The sequence below is a fragment of the Acipenser ruthenus genome, chromosome 4 (genome assembly GCF_902713425.1).
Source record: "Acipenser ruthenus chromosome 4, fAciRut3.2 maternal haplotype, whole genome shotgun sequence".
Classification (NCBI taxonomy): Eukaryota; Metazoa; Chordata; class Actinopteri; order Acipenseriformes; family Acipenseridae; genus Acipenser; species Acipenser ruthenus.
In genome coordinates this window covers 69,354,108-69,361,164 of record NC_081192.1, presented here as the reverse complement: position 1 = coordinate 69,361,164, position 7,057 = coordinate 69,354,108, and positions in this window count along the sequence as shown.

Genomic DNA, 7,057 nt, shown 5'->3' with positions numbered 1-7,057 from the left:
ACTGTCAACCATGACCCTTTGGTTAACTAGCACATCCGCTCCTCCAATCCGTGGATGCCATGCCGTTAACCTTCCGGGTCAATGATTTAGTCTACCGTAGCCCCGCCCCCTTTCTGATGGCTGACTTCCACCGAATCCTGGGAATGAATTGTCGGGTATTCCAGGGTGTCCAGAGTATTCTGTTCCCTTTACACAGCGCCCTCTGTCACACCCCCCAATAGCGGTCACATTTTTATTCCTGCGCATGCCCCTGGTGTTCTGTAAAGAAGCTGATTTAACGACTCAAGCGAGTTTTGTAAGGCAAGCATGGAATATCGCTCGTGGCAAACGATGAATGAATCTTTTTATAAAATTGGAGTGTTGGCACTAGACTAGAGAATGTATGTTTACATGTTATATTGCAGGTCTAAAATGAATATATTTACATATCTTACATCTCATCATGAGCAGGTACTGTAATCCCTTTCAAAATAAATACAGTGCATTTGTCATCCACAAAACTCAATACATGCAGCAGTCATACAAAAAAAAAAAACGTTTATTTTTTTAAACCCAGCATTCAGATCTTCAAGGGAAGAGCTTGTCAAAAAGAATCCTTACAAAAATGCAAGTTTTTATTATTTATTTCTTAGCAGACACCCTTACCCAGGGCGACTTACAATTGTTACAAGATATCACATTATACATTATTTCACATTATACAGATATCACATTATTTTTACAAACAATTACCCATTTATACAGTTGGGTTTTTACTGGAGCAATCTAGGCAAAGTACCTTGCTCAAGGGTACAACAGCAGTGTCCCCCACTGGAGATTGAACCCACAACCCTCCGGTCAAGAGTCCAGAGCCCTAACCACTACTCCACACTGCTGCCCTTTATGTAGTGTTTTTGGTGAAATCAGGTCAGTTATTGTATTTTGCTTCATAACAATATATTTTATTTAAAGTGCATAATACATACAGTATGAACTTAAATAATGGAAAAAAACCATAGTGTTGCATGTAAAGTTTAATAGACTGTAGATCTACATTACAATACAAATTACACAGAAACTGTGTAGGCTTTGCAATGTTCTATCCCTTGTTCTTGTGTATTTTGCTGCCATTTGGCTAACAACTACTGTACTGCACAACAATGCTAGTATTTAAAATGTCTTGCTCACAAACATTTCATGTTTTACAGTACGTGTCTTGCAGCTCTCGACCACATGGACATTTTGGTATGCGGCTTGTAGGTTCAGTAAGTTTGGCCACCCATGTGCTAGTGGGATCACAGAACCAACTTAAAGGAAATGTGGGATTACATGAGCTCAACCCTTGCAGTCACTCATCAAAACATGAAATTAAGAGTTTTGGGGTCATCTTTGACCCTAATCTAACATTTGAGACTCATATTAGGGAAGTTACTAAAGTATATTTTTACCATTTGAGAAATATAGCCAAACTTAGACCAATTATTTCCGTATCTGATGCCGAGAGACTAATGCATGCTTTTGTTTCATCTATAATTGATTATTGTAATGCACTTTTTTTCTGGTGTACCAAAATGTGTGGTATACTGCTTGCAGCTTGTTCAGAATACCGCCGCTAGAATTCTGAATAAAACCAGGAAAAGTGAACATATTACCCCTGTTTTGGCATCTTTACATTGGCTCCCTGTGCAGTATAAAATTGATTTAAGATTTTGCCTTGAATGGATTAGCACCTAGTTATTTGCAGGAGTTACTAACCCTGTATCTTCCAAACCGCACTCTGAGATCACAGGATGCGGGGTTGCTGGTTATACCTAGGGTCAACAAAAACAACACAGGAGGTAGTGCTTTTTGTTGTAGAACTCTGAAATTATGGAATGCTCTGCCTTTGTTTGTCAGGGAAGCTGGGACCATTACAGTTTTCAAGTCAAGATTGAAAACACACTTTTATAAAATGGCTTTCTTATCTTAGTGGGTTTTAATGTAACTTTAAAATGGATGCTTTTGTATTATGTGTATACTGTTATTTAAATGGTCTGATTTGGCAGTTGTATGTGTTGTGGTTTGTTCTTTTTTTCTGCTATGTACTGTACAGTGCTTTGCGCTACTTTTGTATAAAAAAGCGCTGTATAAATGTGTGACAGAGTACTCCCCGCTCCTGTGCATTTTTTGTATTATTTTGTATTTATATTATTATGTATTTTATATGACAGCAAAAAGCCAGTGTTTTGATATATTATTTGACAGGATGAGCGAGGTGCCGTCCGCCATTATTTGTTATTGTTTTGTGTTTTTAAAATACTTTGTGAGAATGCGTGACTGTCAGCTACTGATTGTTTAACTAGCTGACAGTCACGCAGATTAATAAGATAATTAATAGCTAGTTAAACCCTTGGTCACTACTACAAAGACCTGTAGCTTTTGCCGCAACGGGAAGAGTGTTCGTGACTGGAGAACAGGTGTAGAGAGAGGAGGTAAAGAGAAATAACTACAAAGAAACCAATTGCTACGCGTGCTGGGTCAAAACCAGCATGATACTTATTATTTGTTTCTCTGTTTGTTTTGGCCACGTGCCTTTTTGTTTTGTAAAAGTGTTTTGTTTTGTTTAAATCTTTTATTTTGTTAATAAAAGCGTGAGCAGCACATTGATTACCCCAGTACTGCCTTGCGTGTGTGTATCTTCCGGGTCTGTGACATCATCCACCAGCCATCCAACTCACATATGGTGATGAGAAGTGGGATTACAGCGCCACAGTCACAGGCCAGGAGGGAGACAGTACCTGGGTTACACTTTTTTTTCTGGATTTTTGTGTGAGGAGTGGGGAAAAAAATATAGATATGGACAACTGGATCTGAGGGAACCGCGACACAGCCCAAATTAAGTGGGGTGACGGGCTGGAGGACCTACCCAGTGGTCTTGAGGAGTGAGGATGGTGCCTTGCATGTGGCGAGTATAGGCACACAGTGATATGCTGCCCCCTCCAAGAGGAAGAGGAGGAGCTGCCAGCCCAGAAAAGGGGGGAGCACGAGCATCCAGTGCCCAGATGGGGGAGCACGAGCGTCCAGCGCCCAAAAGGGGGGAGCCGAAGCGTCTAGCGTCCAGAAGGGGGAGCCCAAGCATCCACAGCCAAAGAGGGGGGGAGGCCCGGCGTCCAGAGCCTCACCAGTCTCCACTGACCGAGGGAGAGCCACACCAGTCTCCAAAGATAGAAAGAGACTAACCTGCTGCTACCACCTCCACCGCTACAGGGATACTACCTGCAGCTCCTGTCTCCACCGCCAGAGGGAGACTACCTGTTGCTCCCACCTCTACCGACAGAGGGAGACTACCCGCATGTCCCACCTCCACCACAAGAGGGAAATCAGTTGTTGCCCCCACCTCCACTAACCAGAGGGAGACTACCTGCAGCTCCCACCTGAACCACAAGAGGGAGACTACCTGTTGCTCCCACCATCACCTCCCAAGGATCAACTCCTGCCCGAGCCTGCATCGCCTCGGGCTGCCGCGCCTGCACCGCCCAGGGTGGCCAGTTTGCCATTGCCCAGGGAGGCTAGTTCGCCACTGCCTGGAAATGCCTGCACAACACTGCCTGGGGATGCCTGCTTGTCATCACCCAGGGCTTTGTTGTATCCAGCAGCAGCAATTGCGCTGCCGGAAATTCTGGGGCCGTAGCCCCAGAGAGGTGAGGAGACCACCTCCACCCGCAATAGTTGCACTGCCAGAGTGTCCCACGCTGAGGGCAACCTTACTGCTGCCAGCGCCACCACCATTGCCCAGGGAGGCCTGTTCGTCACCACCTGGGGCTCGTTTGCTGCTGACCCCCGGGGATTTGCTGTGGCCTCTGGTGGAATATGCCACACTACTGTCAACCTTTCTGCTGCCAGTGTTGCCATTGGCAGCATGTCCGCTGCCACAACAGCCTTTGCTGGAGGAGCCAGCCTTGGCGCTGTCATCATGGCCGCTATTAGCATTGCTGTTGCCATTGGCAGCATTTCCGCAGCCAGGACCGCCTATGCTGGAGGAGCCAGCCTTACTGCTGTTAGCATTTCCACTGCCAGCATTGCCACTGGCAGCATTGCCACTGCCAGGAATGCCCTGGCTTGAGGAACCAGCCTTGCCTCTGTCAGCATTTCTGCTGACAGCACTGACACAGACAACATTACCACCCGTGGGCCCAGTGATGCCTCCGTTCCTGGCCCAGGACGGTGACCAAGACTTTTGGGCTTTTAAGGGGGGAGGTGGCCTTTAAGGCCATGTGTGCTGCACACCCCGCCCCTGTGTGCTTATGTATTTTGTATTTGTATTGATTGTATTATTATTATTATTATTAGGCGACAACGGTCAGGGGTTTGAAGATTCATCAAGGGAGAATGAAATGCTTGAGGGAGAAGGGACAAGGGCCTCGCATTGATCAGTACTTCTTACGAAGTCAGTCAAGTCAGTTGAATGAAATCCAGCGACAGGAAGCAAACCACAGTTTGCAGGATATCAGCACCCCTGTCATAGACGTGGGGAGGACTTGCATGGACACAGTTAGTGATGAACCTAATGATCCTTGTGAACCCGGTCAGACAAACCAGCATAAGAGAGAAAAGAACCTCAACGGGCACAAGCCTGGAGTTAAATGGCCAAGAGCTTGTGAGAAAACTGCATGGGACACAGTAAACACAGATCTCTGCTTTGCATTGGAAAGATTAAGTGGAACAGTTGAAAAGAAGCTGGATAAACTTGGGGACATCATCTACGCATATGGAAGTGAGAGGTTTGGAGTTGAAAAAAGGAAGGAAAAACTACAAACTATTCCTGGAAAGTCTAGACGGCAGCAGGAGATTGAATGCTTAGAGAAAGGAGACAGCTGAGGAAGCAATGGAGAAGAGCAGAACAAAGTCAGAAGGAGGGCCTCAATCTCTTACAAAGGGTCATAAAAGATAAGCTTGCAACATTGCGCAGAGCTGAGCGCCTACGGAAACGCTACAAAAAGAAGGAGCGTGTGAGAGATAACATCCCACCTATCAATCCACTAGAATACCAAATGGAGGACTGTGCACCTAAGTGGAAAGAAGTAGAGCAAGCTGTGAAAAAAGCAAGGGCTTCATCATCTCCAGGGCCTAATGGAGTTCCGTACAGAGTGTACAAGAGTGCTTCAGGAGTTCTACGAATTCTGTGGAAATTGATGAAAGTGGCATGGGAAAAACAGGTTGTACCAAGAGCATGGCGCCGAGCAGGTGGAGTCTTTATACCTAAAGAAAAAGATTCTACAAGCATCAGTCAGTTTCGTCCTATTTCCCTATTAAACATAGAAGGCAAGATTTTCTTCAGCATTATTGCTCAGAGATTGTCAACTTACCTATTAAAGAACTGCTTCATTGACACTTCAATACAAAAAGCGGGCATTCCAGGTTTCCCAGGATGCTTAGAACACATCAATGTGATCTGGCAACAAATTCAATCAGCTAAAAAGGAGAGGAAGGAGCTCCATGTGACATTCCTGGATTTGGCTAATGCATATGGTTCAGTGCCACATGAACTTCTTTGGGCAGCATTTGATTTTTTCAGTGTACCAATGACAATAACAAATTTAGTGAAAGCCTACTTTGGAGATTTGCAATTTAGTTTTTCAACTTCAGAATTCAGCACTACATGGCAATGCCTAGAGGTTGGAATAATGGCAGAATGCACCATTTCTCCACTGGGTTTTACCATGGCAATGGAAGTAATCATTAGGGCATCAAAATGGGTAGTAGGAGGAGAGCGCTTGGCTTCTGGAATGCGACTACCACCAATTCGAGCATACATGGATGACATGACAACCATGACTACAACAGTAGCCTGCACTAATCGATTATTGGGCAAATTAACCAATAACATTGAATGGGCACGAATGCAATTCATGCCCACTAAATCAAGGAGCATCTCTATAATTAAAGGCAAAGTAGTAGTAGTACATTCTTCATTAATGGTGAGGCAATACCAACAGTGTCTGAGAAGCCAGTGAAGAGTCTTGGGAGATGGTACGACGGGGATCTAAAGGACACAGTTCGTGTGGGAGAAGTTAGCCCGTCGAGCCCTCTTGAGGTGTCGTGGGCTAGTCGACGAAACACTGAGGATGGAAGGTGCCCACTTGAAGACCCCAGAGATGTACCCTACTTAACTCAATCCAGACGGTTGTCATGCTGATGCGCTGGGGAGGCCGCACTGTGGTTGATCCCCGGAGCCAGCATCGCAGCCGTTGTGTGTGCTGATGCGCCAGGGAGGCAAAATAAGCTGATCCCTGGAGCCAGCATTACACTTCAGCCATTAACACCAGACAGAAGGATATCTACATCATCATATGGAAGGAAACGTAAATGGATGGAGATACATATGGATCACATTAGTTTACTGTAAAGCTACGTCTTAGTTGGTGCTTATCTTGGCGAGAGCCGAGTTCAAATCAGCATGAAGTTTTAACATCTACTCTCATGTAATGGAAATTATTATTATTATTATTATTATTATTATTATTATTATTATTAATGAACATTTATTTGTGTGTAAAAACACTGTTTTATTGTTATTGTTTGACAGCCTGGATGGGGTTAAAATGCCCCATCCAGATAAAATCATGAGAATACGTGGTCGCATCAGTGAGTGATTATTGACAAACTTGCTGTTGACCATGTGTATGAGAAACCCTGTGCTGAATGTGGCAGAGGGATAAACTAGGTAATTAATAGCCAGTTAATCCCTCTGCCACAATATAAAAACACGCAGCTTTTGCTGAATGTTGAGTGTGTTCAGAGGCGGAACGAGACATGAGTGAAAGAGAAACTAAAAGCTTAAACATAACAATTGCTACACGTGCTGGTTATACACCGGCACGATAAGCACGATACTTGTTGGTGTGTTCCGTGTCTGTTGTGTTTGTCTGTTTTGGCCATTGTGTCTTTCATTTATTCCAGTGCTGTCTGTGTGTGCTACTTCTTCTGGGTCTGACGTCACCCAAAGCCATCTTGTCATACACTGGAATCTGTATAGTCGAGATATTGACTGGTTATAGTCGAAATTTCACATTGGGTTGAAAAACTCCAGTCGATATTT